General features: G+C 35.8%; 1 protein-coding gene across 1 annotated transcript in view; it reads left to right on the top strand.

The window, feature by feature from the left end:
• The first annotated feature begins 6,543 nt into the window (after positions 1-6,543).
• LOC108766641 (uncharacterized) overlaps positions 6,544-26,256 on the top strand; it is a 146,182-nt gene continuing 126,469 nt past the window's right edge. Inside the window, exon 1 of the mRNA XM_018516049.1 lies at positions 6,544-7,246. The gene's annotated coding sequence lies outside the window, so the exon portion shown is untranslated. The remainder of the gene's footprint in view (positions 7,247-26,256) is intronic.

Here is a 26,256-nt window from a genome sequence, read left to right as displayed (position 1 = left end):
GTCACGTGTGCGGAGTGAATAGCAGACGATAATTTATTTCTGATTTTACCGACCACGTCGGCATTTTAGCATCTGCAGATGGCGCTGGCTGTGCTTTTCAAATGTTTTTAAACATACCGATGCGCGATGATAAATATTGTATATTTTTATACGCATTTTGTTACAGTTGTGATTTTTTGTAGTTCAGAAATAAATTGAGTTTTAAATAGAAAAAAATACAAGAAAAATATTTTTAGATAAATAAAAATAATAAAATGCTAACATTACTTACGTATTGTAAAAATATAGACGGAATTGAGAAAAAAGGGATGATGAAGAAGAAGAATTAAATTATAAATAAATATTAAACTATTATAAAATGTAAATAAAGCTTCTTATTAAAAAGAACAAATTATTCAATGCTATATGTTACAATCATTTGATATCCAATAATTTATAGTTTATTAAAACAATTTAATAAACTTGTACATTTATATATATCGCACGTGTGAATCATAAGATTTATAATGTCATGCAACCAGATCTAGGTTAAGCCAATATAAAAGATTGTAATAACAGAAATCGAAAAATTTCGTGAAATATTGAAATCTACCATAACGCTCAACAAATATCGTACGAAATTTTTGAATTCCACGTTTCTCAAATTTCAATTCGCAATCTGCCGACTGCCGACATTAATCCCAGTTTCCAAACTTGCGGTACGGCGCAATATGGATTCGACAATTAAACAGCCGACAGTTTGAGACAAGTTTCTCATTGAACGTTTGAATTCAAGTTTCTAGGTTCATTTGTTCTATCCTTTTAAAAATTCTATTCGGAATCAACGCTATTAAAAATGTTGTACGAGTGACTTTATTCACATGTACAAAAAACAATATTACTAACAAAAAGAGCATGTATTATTTATTGCATTACAGTCGCTGAGGTCATTGTAATTAAATTGCCATTAATTCAAACCGATCTACATACTCTCTCTTAACTCTTAATAATTCAAGGTATTTTCAAAGTGTATATATGAAGCAGGAGCCTGCAGTTATATCGATGTTGGTCTAACCTACATCAACTCAATTTTTTTCTTCAACTATTTTTCAAACAAAATGTTAATTCGAAATAACAAATTGTTAATTTAATTGCAAATTCAAAACTAGTCAATTTTAATATTTGAAAATACATACCTGGGAAAAAATGTTATATATATGTACATGTTTTATATATAATTGTATATAAAATATGTCAACTTTTTATATAATTATAGATAATTTTATAGAATTTTATATGGAACATTTTTTCCCAGGCAGTATTATAAAAGTAGAAAAAATAATCCGATAATTTTATTAATGCATATATACTGATTAATACATTCAATTTTTTAGTAATCGTTTTTATCGCTGTTGTATCGCGTGTTCTGGATGTATGGAGATAAATATTTATAGGAGTTGCCTAAACAAAAGTGTCTCAATCACGTTGATCGTACAGTAAAAGTCATAAATTAACGTTGAATAATAGATGGCTTAATATTGCAACAGAGCCATCAATATTAATAATCGTTCGATAAATACACAATATCCATTTATTTTTACATATTGACTGTGAAAATAAAATATTGAAATTTGATGTATAACCGTAGAGGGATCATTTATACAAATGCGGAAAAGCCGGGATATAGAAAATTTGATCTCTATGAGGTGGAAAATGAAGGGTATAGTGAAGGATAGACAAAATGAGTGGGAGGGGAGAGAGAGAGAGAGCGGAAAAGAGATTGAAAGAAGCAACTATCTCACATGCGCACATTTAAATTTGAATAAATTATATATTGTGACGTCTATCCTTTATTGTCTTTAATTTCCGCCATGTTACATTTATGACAAAAATCTCACAAAAACAGATTTACGGGCGGATTGTAAAACGGACCGTGTCAATACAATGTGATCTCGATAATTCGGTACTAATTAATATACGGAGATATATTATCGGATTATCGAGATATTGGGATTACGAGATTCGCAGTGTGTGACCACGAATTTGAGGATCCATTATTTCAATATGCAGCAAATTTAAGAGAGAGAGGAGGGAAGTCCATTGTGTGTTAGAATATATAGAACATATAAAACATATTGTATATTTAAAATAAAGTATATAAAATAATATAGAATCATTAGATGCCTTCATAATTACGGTCTTTACGATTTCAATTCAAAAATAATTTTTTTTTAACAAAAAGATGTCGAGAATTACGTCGATTTATACGGTAATAAATCTTTGTGGATTATCTACGATAAAAAAAACATCTCCAAGAGACATTTTATATAACATCGGCTGCACATCTGGTGTCATAAATTCTTTAACTGGTATGTTTTCTTTTTTCTTTTAATAGAAACGTAACGCCTGCTTGTATCAAATCACTATGATTCTATAAAAAATTAAAAAATACACTATTATTTATTATTAAATGAATGTTAATGAGAAGGTTAGGTTCTAGATTAAAGATAAAGAAAATAGACAAAATAGAACAGACATTGCTGTCTCCGTCAATTAGCAGTTAATAATTGTTAAATATATCTTCCTAAAGTCTCAGACAGGAAATCTGGCCGGATTAATTGCATTTCTATCCAGACTATTTATATCGTAATCTCAACAGATCGATAAGCCGATAATATATCTCCATGTATTAATTAATATCAAAATTGTATTACATTGTAGTATTAAACATTAGATGAGTAAATGAATCGAACAACAAATCGTTTATAAAATTAAAGTTAAGCAAAAAGTTCTTGTTTTATTATTGCTAACATCCGATAAATGGAAACGTAATTTCTCAGAATGAAATAACTCGGATTATTTTCAAATTCTACTATTATATAATCTTAAGCCTTAATCGGATTTTATTTTATTTCAATCATTTCGTGTTTTCGTAAATTCATTATAAGGTGAGATGACCTTTACAGAAAATAAAAATTGGTTCAAATACAATTGGTGTTTTCACGCCCCGAATTCCTAAAATATTTCAAGATTGGTAGAATAAAAGCACTCAACAAAACAGATCTAAAAAACAGCGAGACGCTTGTAGCCGAGAAATTCAGAGAATCAGCGAAGTATTTCGGGAAATCACCTACCGTTTGTACACAGAGCGCAATAACAAAACAGTATTCGCGAGAGATGTATCTTTTGCTTACTTCTTTAACTTAATAAAATGTAAATTTTACATTCGTAAAATATACAAGTTGTCAATTATTGATCATGATTACATATGATGATAAGGTAACCACACATCCTTTATTTCACAGGTAGCTCTCCTTCAAATTTATTTATTTCTTAAAACCTAATTTTGTCTTTAATTTTAATATTATTGTGAGAAATTACTTTCTTTAGCACTTCAGTGTCTAATGTCGCACTAATGAGCAAATGTTTACGAAAACAACCGACAAATTTAGTTTTATACAAGGGCAATATTAGCCCAAGCAGAACAGAGTCATAATAACAACAAAATGACTTCACATGAATCATGAGATAATGGAAAACTTGAAAAGAGTGATTTTTAATAATCAAACTTACAGCTATTTTGATGTCATTTTGATGTTATGAATGACTTGTGGTTTATTTGTTGAAAGTTATCTTAGTTACACTGCGCAAATTTCAAAAATTAATATGCAAACATCTGACAGTTACAAATTAGTTTGAGAATATTTAGGAATAAAGTCCTAAAATTTTCAGATTCGGCCCCTATTTTCTTTAAGAAAACAAGATTGCCGTACGCACGTGGGATGTTGTTATTTTCTGTTAACGACATTATAGGTCTATTTGTGGCTGCGTTCCGCTTTATGTATAATGCATGATATATTTATTTTATCCTTGTTGTTTATCGAATGTTAAACAAGAATAAAACGATACATCATGCGCACCATGCACTTTACGGGCACAAAGTGGTTTTTTTTTAATACTTTTTACACTTAAATTTTCTCTCTTCAATACGCGAATATATAAGATGTTCTAGAAATTGTTTTACAACCAGGAAGAAGATGATTCTATGAAAAAAATAAATAAAAACATAAAATAAAATTTTTTCATACGAGACTTTGCTTTGGGAAAAGTCGTCTTTAAATATTCTCCGGATACAGCTGTCTCGACTTAACAGATACATATTATATGATCTGTTCTTGTACATAATATTCGACTTTAAAGACATATAGAAAAATATTGTTTTCTTTACAGTTTTCTATTCTTTACTTTTCGTCAATTTGCTGTGACTCAAGGAACCGTAAACACTTTGCTAAATTGAAAATATAGGTACACTGGAAAAACGATCTGCATAGTTGCATTAATAGGAATTTTGATTGAAAATAGACAAATCAAAATTTTCTGATTGAATCTATTATAATTTTAGTTGATTCCAAAATTCCTATTGATATAATCGACATTTTCTAGTTCATTCATTTTCAATTTTCAAAAATTTTTCTCACTATAGCTAAATTTTTATGTATTTCAATAATACCGTTCTCTCTACATAATGATCGAGAACATTAATCTTTGATCCCTTTACTGCAAATTCATGTGTGTAAAAAGCGATTACAATATATGTGTGTATTTGATTTTCTATGTAAGAATACACTACTTTTTCCCTCTCTCTCTCTTTCTGCATACAAAAATAGATTTACACACTTAAAACTAATCATACACATACATCGTAGACACTTTTGACACACTTATATTTGCAGTGTTGCCAGTGTATTATTATAACAAAAATATCACGTAATTAACATAATGATCAATTATCGCAGGATATTTTGTGTCCACTATGCGTAAATTTGATTTGAAACCTCAACCAATACCGAGGCCTTATAAGTGTGTCTATAATATAGAAAATTCACCATGAAATATAATATATCGCATTGACAGAAAACGAAATCGTAATATTACTCGTCCAATACATTTTTTTACAAATTAATTACATCAACGAGTCCATATTACTGACATTTTAACAGATTGATCATTTGGATAAATCCGTTGTCACACACATTGATTCGAAACTTGAATAAGAATGTTTGGCGCTTTCTTTGTATCTTTTATGGACAAATTATTGTATTTATCGCAAAATAAACGACAAGTCAATACTTTATGATCGTATTATTACTCATACAATAGATATTTTTATACACATTCTTCAATGAATCGTTACTTAAGCTTCATGTCATAAAAATTAATTGACCAGTCACAATCGAATGTGAGATGAATAATCGACTACGACTGATTAATTTTTTACGACTTAAGACTTAAATAGCGGTTTCTTGTAGAAACCTTTTACAAATTAATTACGCGGACGAGTCTATATTACTTGTTTTTACAAATGGAAAATTTGGACGAGTTCATTACATGACGCGTCAGTTTGAAACTTTATCAAGAACGGTCTATCTTACACAGATTTCTTCGTATCTTTCTTATAAAGAATGTTGAATACAACGTCGTTAATCATCATTACTCAAGCGATCAGTTTTTATTGTGAACGCTAATCGTTTGCAATTTCGAATTATTTAAATATTCCAAATTTATACTGTGACGTCATGTTGCGCGTTTCGCCATGACAGTCTCGGCAACGCGTCGCGTCGATTTGGAAACGCAAAGCGCGATAGCTCTGTTAAGTAGTCTCGAATTTTATTCGTTAAAGGCATATAATGAGCGAAAATTTCTGTCGAGAGTGCTAATTGAAGTGATGGATCGCCGGGACGTGTTAATTACCGCGAGTTTTCATCAGTGCCGTTTCGTCGATCGTAATCGAGGCTGCGTCGTGATTTAAAACCGATACAGTTTTAGCCGAGTGGCGAGAAAAATTTCGAGGCGCGAAAATTGTTGCAAAAAGCAACGGTGCGCAAAAAGTTTTCGTTATTCTAGCAACTAGTTTGAACGTCCTACATAATTATTTCGATAGTCGAATAAAAATTATGTTCAAAACTGTAATAAAAAAATCTTGTTATTATCTATAATTCTATAATATAGTATTCAGACGTTTCACCACAACAGCGATTTACCGAGAGGAAAATCGTGCGATACAAAAATCCCTCTATCGGATGTCACGCGTGAATGAAAGCGCAATAAAGATATATCAGACGGCTCCCCTTTTCGTAAAACAGTCATCATTCGAGGTGATCGCAGGACGATGATACTCCGAGTCGCGAATCGCGAATCGCCTAACTCACGAGTATAAGTGCACAAGTCTGAAAATACAAGGCTCGTCGATGGTCCCCCGCACGCTTAATCCTGCCATAAAACCCCTATATCGAAAGTTAGGACACCGAAGGAGCGAAGCCGCAAAACGCACGTCGATCCACCGCCGCTAGGGTAATAGTAGTGGTGGTAGTGGTGACGATGGTGGCATGGCGAGGGTGGAACGGCGACGGCGACGAGTCACGAGCGAGAGCGATCGTGCGTTTCCGCGAGCGCTCGGTCGGCGGCCTCTTTGTGCTCGGGTAGGGGCAAGATGGCGCTCGGTAAAAGCCGGCACGCGATTGGTCGATCGGGCTGCGCCGCCAGTCTCCCGAGAGCAGTCGCTACCACGACCTCGCAGCGGTAAGACGCGTTGCCGTCGTCTCCGTTGGAGAGGAGAGCAAAATTAAAGAGAAAAAAAAGAAAACAAAAACGCGCTTCTTCGCTCGTCGCAAGGCGACGAGGGTAATGGCCACTGTGTGCTTCGTGGAGTAAGAACGGTGGCTCGTCGGCAGTTTTATAATCGCGTCCGCATCTGAATTCCGACGGCGCGGGTGCGCGAACGAACGAACGAACGAACGAACGAACGAACGAGCGAGCGAGCGGAAATACCGGTGGAGATTCGCCCGTCGATCTCGCGCGAATAGTCAATTGTGAATCGTTGCATTAAAATCGTATCGTATTATAATTGGTCGCCGCGGTCGCGGTTTCGCGTGCGCGCGCGCGCTCGCGACTCCTGTCCTCGGTCCTCGCGAGCGCTTCTGGTTTCCCGGTGAATATAGTATAGTATATAGTGCGTGCGGATCACAAGTGCCCAGCAGCCAAGTGTGTACGAGCTCTTATGTGTGCGGCCCGTAGTCGAGTGTGCGTTGTCGCGCTGCCGGCGCTCGGATCCCTCGTCGGCCTCGTCGGCCTCCACGAACGGTGGATTTATCAGGCGCGGCGTCGTCTCCCCTAGGCGCGTTTCGGACCTCGCCATCCCTCCGCCCTCGCCACCCCTCGCCAGCGACAACGACGACGACGACGACGGCGGTGGTGGTCCATCGACTCGGTAAGTGAGCGTCCGAATCAAATTTGGAGTAAAACACGAGCGGGTATAGACGCGATCTATCCCTCCGCGTAACGCTGCGTGTGGGTGCGTGTATGCGTGCGACAGATGCGTGTACCGTGGCACGACGCGGAAACCAGGGTAGTCAGGCGAGTTTCGACGTAACGTCGTTGTAAATATGTCACTCTCTATAATCAAACTTGAACGCTGCCGCCAGTCTGTATCAAAACACATTGCGATGTAGTTGTCTCTTTTATTTATTTTTCTTTTTTTCCTCTCTTTTTTTTTTTCTTTCATGCGGGACACAAACTCGTCTACTGTCCGCATTGTATGTATCTACAATTCGAACGCCGCGAGTAATAGAAGTAAACGGAATTTGAATCCTACGCGAGATATATATCCGCCGTATTTACAGCGTCGAAAATTGAATTCGCCGAATTACAGGTCCGCGTAATCGTGTACGTGCGTGTGCGTGTTTGCGTGTACGTTAACACGGTACAGTGGTCGCTCTCCTCTCGAGCGAAGAGGCTGTCCGTACGAGAGCCTCGATGTCCGAATATCTCGATAATCTCTCTGTCGGAGGGCCGCCGAGGGCGATCTCTCTCGATCGCGCAGACCGGACATCACGCGCACTCGCGAAATGGTTTTCGTGATACTCGGTGGTTTGCAGTTTATACGTCTACGTGTTATTTTGTGTTAAAATCCGCGATCCGTCCGTCGTACCATTTTCCATAATCGACGGTCCCTCCCTGCGTTGTGACGTTCTGAAACGGCACGTCGATACGTCGTCGTTTTGCTGTTGACGATACTGCGAAATTCCATGGCGAAAAAATCCCGCGAGCTATCGAAACATCGCCAATACGTTCGACACGGATTTATGAGGAGGGACAGATCCGTTTCTTTCAGTCACGCTTTTTACGCTCGTCCTTTTTTATCCCATTGAAGTAATGTGTTTACTACGCAAGATGATTGTATGGCAACGTATGTATAAGAATGATAAACATATGAAAATATTACAATTTCGTTTAAAATGTAAAATTTTAAAAAGTTTGAAAAAATGAACACACGGTATTCCTATTATTTTGCTTAACGAATCATGTGATACTATCTATTGCATATTTATGCAATACTCTCATATGTGTAGCTTGCAACATTTTTTATTTATAATGTTACACTGCTACGTATTATTATTATATTAACAATATAAATTAATCGAGCTCTCAATATTAAAAACAATATTACAAAAAGAATAGACATCTAAGAGCTAGTACACAGTTATTATTAATGTACGTTACAATTCTTCTTTATTCTTCACCTGTACATATATTTCCGACGTTTCGGTTGCTTTTTTCAGCCATCTTCATGGTTGCCTATTGTTTTTGTAATATTGTTTTTTATTATTATATTATAATTTCACTTTAATTATATATATATATAGAATTATTAATTATTTCTTATTTTAGTTTTCTCTTATTAGTTGTATACTGACTTTTATTATTCGTTATTTGTAAATAATAAAGGTAACTTGAATCACTTTTACCGTGATTATCGAGCGTCCTGTCAGCAAAGTTCGTTATGGTTGGAAAAATGTCAAGGTTGCCACAAAGAGAAATGTCAGGAAAATTGAAAACGGTCAGAGAGATCAGGGAAAAATCAGGGAATGTTCGGGAAAAATAAAATTCTTGGTTTTGAGAAAGTTTATGCATACATCTACGCAGTTTCGGAATACTACCGACTTAACAATTAAATGCAAACAGTATCTGCAACATTAATAATAATTTACATTGTCGTGTTAAATTGCTCTCTCAACAAAATATTTGACGAATTCTACGTCGGGACATGAATACAAAAAATTTCAAAATGTTGAAAGCATCAAGAAAAATTGTGTCTGGAAATCAGGGAAAAGTTATGGAATTTTAGGAATGAAGAATTTGCGGTGTTTCAACCCCGGAGTGTGAAAAAGATAAAAGAGTGTGGGTATTCTTGAAAGATGCATCGGGGAAGCGTTTCGGGACGCGTGCTGGTTGTGCCGAAAGGCGCGTTTTCGCCTCCTTCCTTCGTCGGGAAAGGTCCATTTATTGTCATGTACTCCGCTGGCCGCGTAATGAGAGTATGCGCGTTGCACGAAGCACGATCAATTTCGGAAGATCTGCTGCGCTCCGTGGTACGTACGCCGCGAAAGATGTCGCACCACCCCCCCTTCTCTTTCGCACTATCGCGGTAGTTTATTATCCTTAAGTGCTGCTCCAGAGCTCTCTCTTGCCTCTTTCCTTTCTTGCCGTGCCCCCTCCCCGCGCTCCTTTCTTCGCTCCCCGAGTTCTCCCGCGTTCTCCCGCGTTCTCGAGCCTTGCAAATCCCTTTTCTCTCGGACCGCGCGCCGTACACTCGTCACGCTCTCGCGTGTCTCCACTCGCGCGCACGCGTCCGCGTGAATGACGGACGAGAGCACAGCGTCTCTATGGGAACCAGTTCGCGTAGTAGCTTATTACCGTATATCCGTAAGATCCAGACCCGCATCTTGATGTAATATAGACCGGACGACGCGTCCCAAGCGACGACAAGTGCGTATACGCGACAGTCGTTGCCTTGTCATCACTTGCAATGTTGTTACACGCGATAACGTTATAAGTCGGGACGTTTCGTCGTATAATTGAATGATCCGGGAAAAGACGCAAATACTCTTTGTCTGTGGATGGATTTTAAAAGACTTTAAGTTTACGTCAAGTGTGATTCTCGATAATTATTCAGACAGGGATTATTTAACGTCGTATAAAATCTAGAGATTGTCTGCATTATGAAGATTAGAATAATTTTTTAATGTTTACGGTATTAACGTTGTAATCGGTCTTCGGTCTTTGTTCAGCGCGCGTTATAGTTTTCAAGATTTTATTGGTCCAAAATAATTGGATTGTTATTTTAAAATTTTACGTAAAAAGTTTGCGTCAAGCGTGATTCTCAATAATTATTCAGACAGGGATTATTTAACGTCGTATCTTGTTATAGATTATTTGCATTACGGAGATTATAATAATTTTTCAATGTTTTCTACTGATTTAATGTTGAATGTTACGTCGTCATCAATTTTTGATCTTGATCGTTACAGTTTTCAAAATTTTATTAGTTCACAATAATTAACTTGATTGTCATTTTAAACTACTTTTACATGAAAAGTTTGCGTCGAATGTCATTCTCAATAATTTTCAGACAGAAATTATTTATCGTTGTATAAAATCGTATTATAGATTATTTGTATTACGAAGATTATAATAATTTTTCAATGTTTTCTAGTGATGCAGTGTCGATTGTTATGTCTTAATCAATTTTTGGTCGTTACAGTTTTCAAGATTTTGTTAATTCACAATAATTAATTTGATTATTATTTTAACTTTTACATGAAGAATTTGCGTCAAATGTCATTCTCAATAATTTTCAGACAGGGATTATTTAACTCCGTATAAAATCTTATTATAGATTATCTTCATTACGAAGATCATAAATTTTTAATTTTTTCTACTAATTCAATATTTAAATTACGATATATTAATGTAATCAATTTTCAGTATGGAGCGTTACAGTTTTCAAGATTTTATTGGTGCAAAATTCATTTGGTTGTTACTTAAAATTTTATAACTTTACGTGATAAGTTTGCATCGAGTGTGATTCTCAATCATTTATAGACAAGGACTATTTAATGTCATATAAAATCTTATCTAGATTATCCTCATATGGAGATTATAATAATATGTTTCAATGGTTTTTACTGGTTCGATGTTTAACGTTAAGATTATTAACGTCGTAATCAACTTTTTGTGTTGAACGTTACGGTATTAATGGAAATAATGTGTCAGCAGTTTATTCAGCATAAAAGTAAACATGCGATATTCGTTTACAAGGGCAGTGCTGCTTTCATAGTTGTCAGATAATATTAGCGATTACATTTCCGCATGATTTATATGTATTTAGTACAGCGATTAATAAATAGTTGATATCTGAAGTCTGTCGCTCGATGCTTATTCGTCAAATGTTAAAACACCTCGACAAGTATCGAGAATCAGATCTAGTGTTAATATGGCATACAGAATGTTTCTTAAATAGCGGATACTAATTACATAGCGTTATTCCTAATTAAAAATGGAGTCGAAAAGTCCTCTACAATTTAGTAATTTTTCGCAATGATGGTTGACGAAATATTAATTTCTAAATATTGCGCGCGTATTTGGCTGTCCAACCATTAACTATCATGAAAATTGCAAAATGGACGAATGGTAGAGGACTTTTTGATTCAATTTTTTATCAGGATTATAGCATTATGTGACTCGGCAATCTTTAGAAATTAATGTTTCATCAATCATTGCGACAATTGCAAAATTGTAGAGGACTTTTCGACTCAATTTTTAATCAGGAATAGCGTTATATGATTAGTGTCCGCTATTTAAGAAACACCCTATACATATATTTTATTCCGAGTTAAATCTATTGACAAAGTATTTGTGTTTTCTCGCAGATCGTGTAAATATACAAGATGTCAGCCACCGATGTCGTGAAATCATGCGAGTGGGACAGACGTGTTTGCTAATGTGTCGTCGATGTCGGTGACCGTTAACGAGCGTCACGTTCGCGAAATGGACGAAACGCGTGGCTCCCAAAAAAAGAGACTCCGAAAAAATGTGATGAGATATGTGGAAAAAACGCGTTATCTCCAGATGTCATTGCTTTGAAATTTCAATGGTCCAAAATAATTGTGAGAGTAGAAAATTCCCGAAAGTCCTTCAAAGTCACATTAATCCGAAGAGGTACGTGAAAAAAGCGGTAGAAAAATTATCTCGATGTGCCATCGTTTTGAAATTGGCTAAAATATTCGAAATACTGTTATATAGAAAAAATTCTGAGTTATTGAAAGTCGGCTGAATGAAACATTATTTCAAAAATTTGTTACCGCGAGTTTACGTATTTCATTTAAGATACGGAAAGTCTTTGATTTTTAATTATGTTTAATAAAGATGAAAGCGGATAGATTTTTTACATTATATATTCATCTAATACACATATTAACACACTTTCGTTACTTTTATAATAATATGAAAAAGTTTATATGTAAAAAACTATTTTCTCTAATGAAGAAAATATTATGAATAACATCTAATTTCTTCATTTGGTTAATTATAATTTATATGCACATAACGCTGAATATATTAATAAAAATTACACTAAGTGAGGAAACAAAAGGAAAATATGAATGATTTTTAAATCTCAGGAAAAGAAAATAATTAACAAAAAGTTTTTGCAGACTGTGTTTGTTCCTCTTTAATCGAAAAATTATTTTTGCGTACTTTTATATTTAAATATTGTTAAAAATAATAGAGATATTTCAGGTAGTCAAGTTGGGCAAAATGTTGCATGTATTGTTTTACATACATCTTTCAAATTCCGATTATTTTTCCGTACATTTTTGAATAAAATCTCACATATTCGAGAGAATGATATTTTCCAACAATATTTCGGTACAATGAATATCTACTGTGCCGCATTTATATATTCAGGATTATGATTTTTGAAATTTTTGTTGAACACTGTAGTCTTATCATTGAAACATACGCTTTCATTAACGATGTTCATTTGACACCGAGTTTTTTTTTTCCTTAGCTTAAACAAGCTAGATTATATTTGAAAAAATTCAATGTTGAAATAACTCCATATATATTGTACTGAAATGAAATAACCGAAAAATGAAAAAGAGATTATTGTGAAATGAAACTCGAGTTTGTGTTGGTAGTAACAATAAATCAATCATTATGGTGATATATGCATAAACATGATTTAAAACATATTCCATTTCGACAATTCCGAAACAAACTTTAAAAGCAAATCGATCGTAACGGCAAAACGATTGTTGATCTTTGATTGCATATTAATAACGTATGTGATACGCATCGAGCGTTTCAGAGCACGTTCAATAAAAAAACATAATATTTGCGCGACGCAATAATCGAGCTTTTATTTACAATCGCGGCAGGACTCGGCATACCGATAATATGCATGTATATGTATAGGAAACTGAAAATGGAAACGTAGTCCAAATTGTCGAAACTGCCTGTAGTTTCATCGGCTTTTCGACGTGCCGATAATTTGCAGCGAAGTGACTAATTAATACATGAAACCAACGTACGAACGTTTGCCATTCACATATAAACTATGTCGACATAGGACCTTTTCATCGATATTGAGATATTTTTTAAGTGCGTAACTTGCATTATTTAATTTTTCGTAGGTTTAATTATGTACGTACACGCATTCACGTTATTCATAGAATTCCCATACAGTTCAGTTTTATAGGTGTGCGCATTTGTAGTTTTCAGAAATGTAAACAATTGAGAACGAAGAGATGCGTGCGTGCCAATAAATGTAATGCTGTATTCTATTTTATTCCATTGGGACAACTTTGATAAAAATTCAGTTTAAGGTTATCCATCTCGTTGTTATTTTTAATCGTGCATTGGAGTCTATACTATACCTCAACACCATTTAACCGGTCGTTTATCTGAATATTGTTTAATCGAACGTTCGCTTGTTTGAACAACGTCGTTTAATAAAAAAGGACCAATATATTCTGCGCACATATACCAGTTTGCGTGCTCATATTTTTCTCTTCTATCAATTGTCATCCTTCGTTACACCAGACGTACTTTAGGAAGAATTGAATAATAGAATTTTATTGACAGAATTTTTTTTTATTTTATCAACAAATAATTTCTTTTATTAAGGCCCCTTTTATAATGTGTTTTAATTATTAATTGTAAGATCAATTGTATTAACAATGTATTTTTCGTATCACGTGCTTTTGACGAAGCATTTGGAAAAACAAAAACAAAAAACGAGACAAAACATTGATACAAAACGTTAGCATGAAAAAAAAAGCGTAAATATCCGTATATTTCAATGCTTAAAATGGCCGTGTCAGTTTAATAGATGCGTTTCTCATTTAATTTGAAACAATCGAGATTTCCCTGCATTTTGCGAAACGCAATAAAAAGTGTTTCGTTCCAACTATAGGGCTAAATTACGCGCGGTGAACGGAAAATGCAATTATATTTGACAAATTGGCAATTGTAGTATCGGATAAATATTTGCTTCTTGACAAATATCGACGCAATCAGTTCGTTTGGCGCACTTTTCAAAGCCCTTTGAGAATACTGCTGAGATTAAAATTAAATCCATCGGGCGCAAGGGCGTGTTCTTCTCGCGCTCGATCGATTTATTTTGCCCGAAAATGTATACACCCGACGCGACGGACGAGTCGCGGTTGTCCTCTTTCCGTATTCTGGAGTGACGCAGGGAGTATCGCGAAATAATGTATCACGCAGGTAACAGGTGTTCCTGCATTTTCTGTTCGTTTTGCAAAGAAAAACACGTGCTTCGCTTAACCAGTAGGTACCCACCACACACGACGTATACGCGGCTACACGGCTACACGGCACAGTCGCGCATACAGCGCATATACAGCTCACGAGAGAGGAATATATACCCGTTCTTGTCGCGGCACCGCCACTATTTTGCCTATAAACAATTTTCTTAATATACCTAACAGTACCATCATGCCGCTGAGATGAGATATAATTTATTGCAGAGACTCGAGAGAGAAAAACAGTCTCGCGCGGAATAAATGCTCTTTAAACGCAATTGCATCGCGGTGTCCGCGCGCAATTGCATTAATTTCTATGAAGTCGCCAGCTCGCTGGAAATAGGAAATATGCGATTATTTTACGCGCTAGATTGCCTTTCTTATTACGCTCGTCCAACGCAAATCCGTCGCTCTTTGAAGGTAAACGGACGCGAAATTCAGATGGAGAAGAATAGATGATTGAATGATGTAAGGAAGTTACAAAACTTTATGCTTCCTCTTATTTCGCAGAGGGCATTAATAAAAATTAAAGCCGAGCGTATGCATCAGTGGGAAGAATGATTTGGTGTCGGACATTTCAAAAAATTGTGGAAAATGTGGTTGTCCGATGATGCAATTAACGGCGATGCTTTATGACTCGTTATGTCGATCTGTATCCTGTCAACGTCGAAATCTCGATAAATTCGATTTCGCGTTACGGAAATAACGCGTTCGCACGCATTCGCGGTCGATGCAACCCCGATAATTCCGAATACAATAATTCATTTTTACGGCCTCGTGCTGCATCACGTTTCTCGTTCGCAACGAACCGGGTCGACATTATTTCTCCTACCGGCAATTTTTCTATCTCGAGATTCGTATCTCGCAGAATATCATAATACGAGAAATAATGCGCGCATACCGCACACTGTTGACTTTGCCGTTTAAACTCGGCGAGAGACCGAATACGTTGCAAATATTGTGCACCATAGCGGAAAGCGGTCAACAAAGAGTTTCCAACATAATCCATCTAATTTATCCAAACACAACCGTTATTTTGATTGTGAAATATCAACGAACTCCCAAAATATTTAGCACAAGAATAACTTTAATTATATTTAATATATAAGTGAAATATTATGTCAATTTGAAACTCACTGTATAACAAAAAAGATCAAATTAATATTCTCTAATGAGAAACATAAAGATATCAGGATAGAATTAGTCCAACCAACCACGACAGCTTAAAGAAATTTAATTTTTTATCTTGATATCTTTTCTCGAATGCTTCCAATTACAACAGTAAAAATAACGACATAATTATGCAATTATGTATAATTAGTTTAAAAATTAAATATAATTAAACTAATTTTAAGAATAACATTTAATTCAACAATATTTTATTTTACTAAAAGAATTCGTAATCTCTGTGAGAGGTAGATATACAGTTACAGATTAATCAGTTAAAATTTATGACATTACGATGCTCGTGAGACTGTAGGCGCAATCGTCACAATTATTATGCGTAATTACTTGGTACGATAGATGAGCTCGTTTGTTGACCATGATTACCCATGAAAAAGATATAATTTTAACATTACTAATTGCTCATTAATGTTTGAATAAATATTAGAGACGTCAATCTACACGTATCATCAATGATACAGAGCTTTTGCTAAACGTCATGAAACATTTCTTCTGTCTTGTATGTTACGTTCACGAGATAATTTACGCAGGAAAAAATAGTATTGAAATGACGGAAAATGTAATATTAATATAAAATTTACATGTAATTAGCGCACGGTGTGTTATTATACCAAGATATTTTGTATAATAATGAATATCTAGAAATGGAAATTTTGTATCTACTGTTTTCAAAAAAGATATTGCGTTACATCAAGGATATTTTATACAGTTTACGTCCTGTAACGAATGTTCGTAGGAAATGGCCATGTTATTTTGAATAGAAAATATCTTACTAAGGAAAATCCACAGCAGACTTATCAAAGAATCCATAAAGATTGTTTGGGATAGATTTGGGATGGATTTGTGAGACTACAGGCGTTACTTCATTTTCCTGAGGTAAAATCGAACGATTAATAAGCGGTAAAATTAAGGTTAACACCATTCTAAGATACTAAGAATATCGAAGAAAGCCTATCACACTTCAAGTAGTTAATCATTCTTGGCAGGCAAATCGTTCCTCAAGTAAGTAGGCTCGCGAAGGAACTAATATTTCTAGAGCAAATTGGTTATGAAAACAACAATTAATTAGTACCTGTCAATGGGAACACATTAATATAACTTTGAAACTTTATACATAGTATATATAAACTGCAGATACAATCTATAAGACTTAACCGAATTGATTGAACAGAACAAAGAAGCTTCACTCAACATACGGTTCCAGAAATTAAATATTTTCTTTTTGATTTGAAAAAAATATAAATTCTTACAGTGCTTCATAACTTTTTGGATACGACCTGCTGTAAGATGTATAAGCTAATGTAAAGAATTGCTGACTTACAAATTGAAAAGCTGAATATTTCCTGTAATTACTAGTTTCCGGATATATGCTTATTAAGACTTGCTTGTTCCTCGCAATGACCTCCATTAATCTTTCAAGTTTGCACCTGTAGTTTATTTACACTCTATATAATATCCTTCGCATACGAGGTAGACTCTCTGATTCGCGGAGAATGCGCGAAAGCGGCAAGACGGGAAGAAGCGAAAGAACGGCTTCTCTGTGTCCGGTGGATTCGTTACTTCTGCACGTAGGAGCGGCCCGTCGTGCGTAAAGCGGCGTAACGTTTAACTTCTTGAAACCTGACGATGTTTAATGAGACGTCAAGAATTTGATGCGAGTTTCGAAGGCAGTCGCATAAGCACACGGCGGTCTTATAAAGACGGCCTTTATATATTTGAGGCGCTCGGAAATTCAGTGAGCATGTGGCAACGCCGAGATCAGTCTTTCTCTCGCACTCCCCTTCGATTCCTCGGTTTCATCTTTCTCCACCAACACTACACATATAGTATATACGGGCTGCGGCGGCGGCGGCGGCGGCGGCGGCGGCGGCCACACGTAACCACCCATCGTTCCCGTAGCAAAGTTTCTTCCTCTTCTTCTACCTTTACCACGCTACCACCTTGCACCCCATCCACCCGACGTGCTCTTTTATTTTATTATTCGACCCGACCTCGGCGAGTTAGGCTGGTTGCCTCGGCGTATATACCATCAGAAGACCTCTCTTCTCCTTCTCTTTCCCTCGATCTCTCTTCCTCTCTTTCTCCTCTCTCCTTCCCTCTCCTCCTTTCTCTCATCTCCTCCGCGCGACCGCCGCTCGCTTCTCGACTAACGGAGAAACTGGAATCTCGGCGTCTCGAATACGAGGATCTTCTCCTGCTGCTGCTGCTGCTGCTGTTGCTGTTGCTCGCTGTGCTCCTTACCTCTTCTCTTCTGCTTTCGCCACCTTCTCCTTGAAGCTCGTTTACAATTAGTTTGTCTTGGTTTCGGTACGTCTCGTCGTCGAGAGAATCCCTCTCGTGTCATTTTATTATTTCGCTTTACCGACACGGTGCTATCGACATTACTTCGTCGCCGAGGAGTGCATATTAAAATCCATGCACGGAATCCCGGAAGAGAAATAGGAATTGTGGAATCCTCGAATTAATGCGATTCGTTTTCGATTACGTTCAATGAAGTGTCGAAAAAGGAATCGCGTGAATGTTTCCAGAGAAACTGTCATTGAATCGTTGTTTGGTAAAGGACGAGAAGAGGCTAATCTCATTTGGCAATTTTAATGCATATTAAAACTATACAATCGGAAAGTCATAAAGAGATATATGTGTAGCATAAACCAATTTTATACGACTGCCTTTTGACAAGATAATCCCAAACGAAGCATCAAAAAGTGAATCATGCTAATGCGTTGTTTGTTAAACGATGAAAAGATAAGGAGCATAAGAGGCTTTTACGCGTATTAGAATTATGCATAGTTAGTTGGAAATCCCGTGGGAATTACACGTACAGCTTAAGACGTATTTACACGGTTTACTTTTAAACATCATCGCACACATATTATTAGAAATAGATCGAATAAACATATTCACAGAAATGTTCAACTGTTGAAAGAAGTAAAATCGTTATCTGCATCCAATTTGGCTGATCGCGTATGAGAATCTGTAACAGCGCCAAAAATTTGGTGAATTATTCGTCGCTTGGCGCCGTTAAAGCTTCTCGTATATTTGCCGTAATATACGAAATGAATCACCTAAAGTGAATTATAAAAATGAATCATATATAAATGTTATCTTAAAAAGTATATATAATATTACAAGATAACCGTTTGACGCGCTTAATGCAATATTACTGAGGCGATAACGTTGTTATACGATAAACTAAAATTTTTATAAATTAATATCTTTAAAGTTGTATATACTATGAAATATATGAAAGGGACCATGGTAATCTAATTTTTTGAGTTAAATAACAGTTTGTTATTTTAACTTCCATCATGTATGTCAAAATGTAAATCAATCCATTTCCGTCGTTAATTTCAAAGTAAACATCGTTCATATTAACGTATGCATTTAACGCGTAAATAATAAACTAAATTTGAGTTAAATTTAATAGATTTTTTTTAGTTATAAATTAATTAATTGCATTATTTTAGTCAAATTAACGATATATTGGATATTGGTAGAAGCAATGGCGACCTATAGAAATGATTAAAAATAACTCAAATTAGGTATAATTTGACATTGAATCAGTGTATGAAATGATAAAATTCTATGAAAAATGGTAGGGGGTTCTATCTCTGTTTCCAAATTGGTATTAGGAAGTTAAATGAATTATGTTTACATACACATTAGTATAAATATTGTTAGCCGAGACACGGCCGAGTCAAATAATAGGAGGTAGGTATTTAAAAAGATGAAGGGACATTCTTTAGTTGGAGCTTTTTCAAAAGTCTCGATTGCCCAGAGGAAGCGACATTGGAATGCATTGTGGGTGGTTCAATCCTTCGATGTTACTGTAAACAAAAACTCGTTCGTCCAATGCTCTCGTCGTGGACGATTCGGGATGGTCACTATGAGTCGAACCGTGTTAAATTCCGGCTTTAGCCGCGCCAGGATTTTTCATAACGCGATTTCCTTTCTCTTGTCTTCTTCGTCTCGCGCTTCTTCGACCGCGCCCTTCGAGCTGCAACGAGCTCGATTCGTCCGTGCAGATCCTGTGCAAGGTGCATCGCGCGTAGCGACGGGTTTGATCCAATTGAACCGTTGCGAACCACCGTGGAGAGCTATCCAGAAATGGTTGGAATCGACGTGACGGTTGCACTTCCCCCACTCCTCTCTCTCTCTCTCTCTTTCGCTCGCTTTCTCTCTTGCTGATTTTATTTCCTTTCATGCAAAAAGATGGCGAATACTAGCTTTACATAATAACACGGAAGTGGCGTCAGACCGAGACGGGAGTACTCATCTCATTATTTGCTGTTACTTTTTCTCTTTTCGGCGATTCTAACTTGCGGGATTTAGAAGCGCTTTCGTTACGCTACCGCTACATTGTTAGACATTAAAAGAGCAATGGTAACCTAATTTCTTGAATTAAATAAAATTTTGTTATTCGTAACTTCCATCTGTGTCAAAATTTAAATTATTCCATTTTTGTAATTAGTATTTTCAAAATAAACATTATCCATAACTTATACTACATTTAATAAATAATAAACAAAAAATTTGAATCAAAATATATTTTCTTGGTTAAATTATTGAACTCCATTTTTTTAGTCAAATTAACGTCATGTTAGGCAGGAGCAGGTGGCGAGCTAGATATAGATACGTATGATTAAAATAATTTAAATTGAGCCTAATTTGACATTATGAATTTAACAGTGTAGTTGAAAGAATTCGATAATGTCACTGAAATTACTCGTAAAATTACTAAATGACTTGGAAAATTAGGAAATTGTGTTGAATATTTATATTTACAAAATGGAAAGCCCACAGAACTACGTTTTAGCTGTTTTTCCAAAAATTTATTATTTACATTGTTATAAAGTAAATTCTATTTTATTAATCTTTTAAATAATCATGGAGATATATTCTCTAACTTTTTTAAATATAATATTGATTTTATGTATGAGAAACACGCGGTTTCTTTGATGTATTGTTACTGGAACTTATTTATACTGTTATACAATAAAATCTATTTTATTAATCTCTTGAATAACCATGGAGATGCTTTCTCTAACGTTTTGAAATATAATATGACATTTGTTTTATGTATGAAACGCGCGGGTTTTTTTTTTATTGTTATCGAAACTTTATATTATAAATAAAATCCATTTTATTAATCTTTTGAATAATCATGGAGATGCTATCTCTAACTTTTGTAAATGTAATATGATATTTGTTTTATGTATGAGACGCGCAATTTCTTTTATTGTTACTGAAACTTTATCTTCGATTCGATACATGAGTCTTAGGACTTTCCATTTGACAATCGGGCACTAACTGTGTGCAACTTGCTAGGAATTAAAGATACAGACCGTACGTGCAAGACGTATCGCAATCGAGTTTCAACTAATTTCCAAGTTGTAACGTTCGATCAGCACTAAATTTGCTTGTTTGGCATTTTCAACGCACGCATGAGTAATTGACAATTCGACACGATCGTAAACTTTCGTCTTTGTAAGTATTTTATACCGTTAACACGTGGCTCGTACACAGAACGAATGGACAAATCTTTTACTACTATTAATCCTTAACCCTTTAGATGGAAACGCCGTATACACGTGCCCACTTAGCCTAGGAGAGAACTTCACAATAAAGACAAGTGAAATTTTAAAGGGCGCTCAATTAAGCCTCCACGCTGCTAATTTACGACATCGTTATTTCATGCTGATTTACATGGAAGTAATGAACCTGAATAATATATATCGTAAATGCAACGCGTTTCTGTCTTGTCGATAATTTCGAAGAAGCAGTTTAAAGTGACATAAAGAACTAAATGCATAAATTCCTTTTCTTATCTGTATGATCCGAGTTTCTTCACGTTTAACTTTTACGATATAGGAAAACTGGTGATAGCGAGATCTTTTATCGCCTGAAATATAAATTACCAGATATATTTCTTTAAGAGAAAATATATTCCCTATATAAATACAACTATATTTTTAGGAATATAATTATAGGTATATAGAAATTCGAAAATAGGATACTCCGTACTACTCGTAATTTGAAGTTTAACGGTAAATCTTCTGACTACTTACAGCACTATAGCCGAATGTTTCATTTTATATTTACAGTTACAATCGATTTAGCGAAAATGTTGAGAAAGATTATCACTCGTTGCAATTTCTGATTCTTAACATTACATACTTTTGCAAGTAAATCTTGAAATTTTCTATTACAGTAGAGTTGGTCTGAAATTAGCTAAAGAATGTGACTTTGTTATCTATTTGGCTCTCTGAAGTTTAATTCACCAAAAGCCTTTTACCAAGGAAAAGTCCAACTTGCTCTGAGAACGCGATTAAAATTTAAGTCACGAATTGTAGAACGTCTTGTATATGCGTTAAATATATACGTTGAGTTAAGAATTAAATCGTTTCCGTACGTTTCATATCAAATCACGTTTAATAATACTATCGCACTAATGATAATATAAATATAAAATAAAAAAAAGTTCACTTCATTGGGCTACATTGAGAAAAATTTAATAATAATTACCAAATGTTTTGTATACTATCGCACTAATGATAATATAAATATAAAATAAAAAAAAGTTCACTTCATTGGGCTACATAGAGAAAAATTTAATAATAATTACCAAATGTTTTGAAATATTAGGTATTAAACTTAATTCCTGCCGTTTTTTCATCTCCAAAATTGATTTGTTTCGAAGGGAAGATGAATGAATACCTTAAACAAAATAATTTCCTCCATTTTCTACTTTATTACTAATTAATAATACTTTATTAATAATACTTTCATTAAGGTATTTCCCTTCGAAACAAATCAATTTTGGAGATGAAAAAACGGCAGGAATTAAGTTTAACACCTAATAATTTCATTTAAATGTTTGATTAATATAATCATAAAAATAATTTTGCTTTTCTAAATATTTAATAATTATTACCAAACGGTTGGTTATATTATTATGTTTGATAACTTACTACACTGAAAAGAAAGTTTACTAAACCTTAATAATATTTCTTTAAATAGTATTAATTGTAAGTAAACATTTACTTACAGTAAATATATAGGTATTTATTCAACAGAAAGCTAATAATTAAACCAAATTAATAGTTTTCGTATCAAATAAATATATGTTTACACTTGGTAAATGCTTAAAACTTGTTGAAACAAATATTTATTAAAATTAAAACAATTTTTTCAGTGTGTATTTAAAAAAGTAAAATTATTTTTAGCTATATACAACCAAATATTAGATGGAAATGATTTCACTCAACATTTGGTAGCTACTACCAGATTCTTTTTTCAGAGTATAATCACAGCTTTCGTTATGAGAAAACAGCTTTCGCTCGCAATCGATAAAATACGATTCTCATCCGTGTGCCCCGGAATATACGGAAGGAAACTTCGGTGGCATTCGAATCAGTCCCTAATCGGTCAGACGGCGCGAGTTACGGTTCTTCCAGGACATTCCCAGGACTCCCTTGGCGTCACGTCGCGCCGTGTTGTGTCGTCTGGGATCCCCAGTCATCCCGGAGTCGTCTCCGGGGTAACTCGCTACCGTACACGGCAATGGCAAAACACATAAACGAGTTTTCGGTACGTTAATCCAACGTCGAACGTAATTCCAGCGCAGTGGCATGGAGTGCGCGGAGTTGAGCGGAGCGGAGCGGAGCGAAGCGAGCACATCGTGGCCTCCCTACTGGTGGATGACCCCGTGGACTTTCATCCGCGTGCACACACGCGTGCACATGCGCGCTGCACCGGCTCTTCTCCTGCATCGCCGTCATTGTACATGTATATATACACACGCTTTATCGGGCCGGACCGGTCGTTAGAACTTTAAAGCAAGCGGGGGAAAGAGGAAGAGCAGCACGCGCATTGTTTTACGACTATTTTCCTCTCGTTCCTTCTTCTTCCAGTCGCTTTTTTTTTCCCCCGTTTTTCGGTTTGTTGTTTCGGGCGTTCACGGAGCCGCGTATATTCGGAACACGCTCCGCGAGACGAGACGGAGCGGAATACTTAGAATTCAACGATCCCCGCTGGGAACGTAGCCGATGTGCGTTGGATATTCGCTCGATGAAACTCATACCCCGGAGATTGTTGCTTGTTTAATCCCAGCATCACTACGTTCCCCGGTGATTACGTTTACCAACGCGCGAGTGTTGTCGTTGTCACGCGCCACGTCTTTGGAAAGCGATACCAATAACGCGTCGTTAATCTCGAAACTCGATAAAACCAAAGGGCTCATCGCAGTTAGAGGAAATAAAAACAATTATGATACAATTTACCCTACGATTAAATGTTTACTTATTTGTATCGTATATACTTTTATCGTTCACAGCTAAAAAAACATGATTTCCAAGTTAAAACAAAAACAGCTTATTAATCATAAAAAATGAACTAACTTAACTTAAAAAATTATCACAACTCAAAAAGGATGAGTTTTTAAAGATGAAACGAAAAATGACATTTGATCTTGTCAAGAATGTATTCTTTTTGTCCATGTTATTTGATCAATAATTGTTTGTCAAGTTAAAAAATAATTTTTCTCTTTTCTAGGTAACTTAACTTTTTGAGCTGTGTCACTTTTGAAATAAGGGAACGATGTTCACATCATAAATATATAATATAATAATAATAGAATCTCATTTTCCATATTTGAAACTTTCTTATACGTTCACCGCATTGTGTGTTACAATATGTATAACTGTGCAGCAGAAATTATTTATCTGATTGAGATTTAATTTATGAATAACAATATTGATTTAATTAAGAGTAATTAAATGTATGATTTTATCTTTTTTTTTATCGTGATTTTTTAGAAAGATTTAAAAAATATTTTCATTTAGCATAACGATATTAACAATCCAATTTCATATTGTACGCGAATCACGCGCACTCCATTTATCCCGTTTTATATGCAAGATATCGCTGCGCATGTATTCTTCAGTTTTTATAATTATCAATTATTATTATCGGACACGAATCTGGCAATTTAGCTGGGCTTTAATTAAATCAGCACACGGTAAAAAGAGTCAATTCGCACATCAAAATATCATAAACAATTTGCACAACGCGACTACGAGTAAACGGCCTGTATTTCCTTTCCTGTCTAAACTATGATCAAAGAGAAATAATTATTTACCGTCAAAAAATAGGTACCGTAATAATCCACGCGGCACATATCGAGTTTTACCTCGGCCTGAGAGCACAAAGAGTTAATACGCGATGTCAACGGATTCGATGGTATACGGGGGGCCGCCGCGTCGCTTCGACCAGTTGGTGACACGCGTTTAACGCGATCGATAGGAGCGCGTAAACTCCGGGCGATCTGTCTCTCGCGCGCCGAAAAATACCGCCGATCCAGGGCGGATCCTCTCTCTGTTGCACGGCACGGCGCTGCGGGGCGCGCGGTGTGCTGCCCTGGTTGCATTATGGAAATCAGCGGGAATCGTAACGCCGGGTATGCGAGACACGTGAATTAAACACGTAATACACCGACTCGCGCGCTGCACCTGTCGCGCATGCAAATCACTTAAGCCGTCGCGAGCACGGCCGGTTTCCGAGCTTTTTCGGTTAACGTGGAGGCGGTGTGTGTGTGTGTGCATGCGTTGTCTCTGTGTAAGTTGTGTTGTATGCGCGCGGGCGTGTATCGCATATCGCGAGTATCAGCGAGTATATACCTATGCGACTATTCGCGAAGATCGAGGATTATTTATCGAGGAATTTCGCGATACCGCACCACGCCGCAACCACCACGGCGATCGTTTGTATTTTCTTTTTTTCCGGCTAAAGACTGTTAGATCCTACCGCCAGAAAAGTGGATATCAGCGATGTTATACCTTGGTAGTGTCGTATCGCGCACACGTACGATTTTTGTTTTATCCGCAGTTTGCTATTTACGTCGCTGTCGCTTGCATCGCTGTCGATTTGATTCTCGTTCGCGAAACCATCGGCTTCCGATTTTCTCGACTTCCCATAACGATGCCGACGTAAAAACGACTCGGAGAGCTTTCGCTGGTGCGTTTTATGTTTTCGATTCTTGGCAGCTCTCGGCGTCGCTCGCTGAAACTATTTTAAATCAGAAACGAATGCTTGCGCTTGATAATAGATAATGGAAAAATCTGGGGCATTCGGGGAGGTAATGCGAAATCTAGAAATTTCGGATGCATTAGGAGATATTACAAATCATACTAATGCAGAGAAAAAACAATTTTCGAACGCAGATAGTATTTCTTGAACCGGATTCAACGAGGGATTCGCCAAGCAAATCAATGCAAAATAAATATGAATGAACAACTTGCTTAAGCGAGTGTAAACGGCTTCGCAAGTACATTATTGTTTAGTCATGTTTATTTGTGTCGATTTGTTGAATCCAGCTTTTAGCATCTCTTTCTGTAATGAATAGTCTTAGCTTATATTATACAGGGTGTTT

This window comes from Trachymyrmex cornetzi, unplaced genomic scaffold (genome assembly GCF_001594075.2).
Source record: "Trachymyrmex cornetzi isolate Tcor2-1 unplaced genomic scaffold, Tcor1.1 scaffold61, whole genome shotgun sequence".
NCBI classification, from domain to species: domain Eukaryota; kingdom Metazoa; phylum Arthropoda; class Insecta; order Hymenoptera; family Formicidae; genus Trachymyrmex; species Trachymyrmex cornetzi.
Note: the sequence above shows the minus strand (reverse complement) of the source record. Positions and strands in the feature narration are given on the sequence as shown.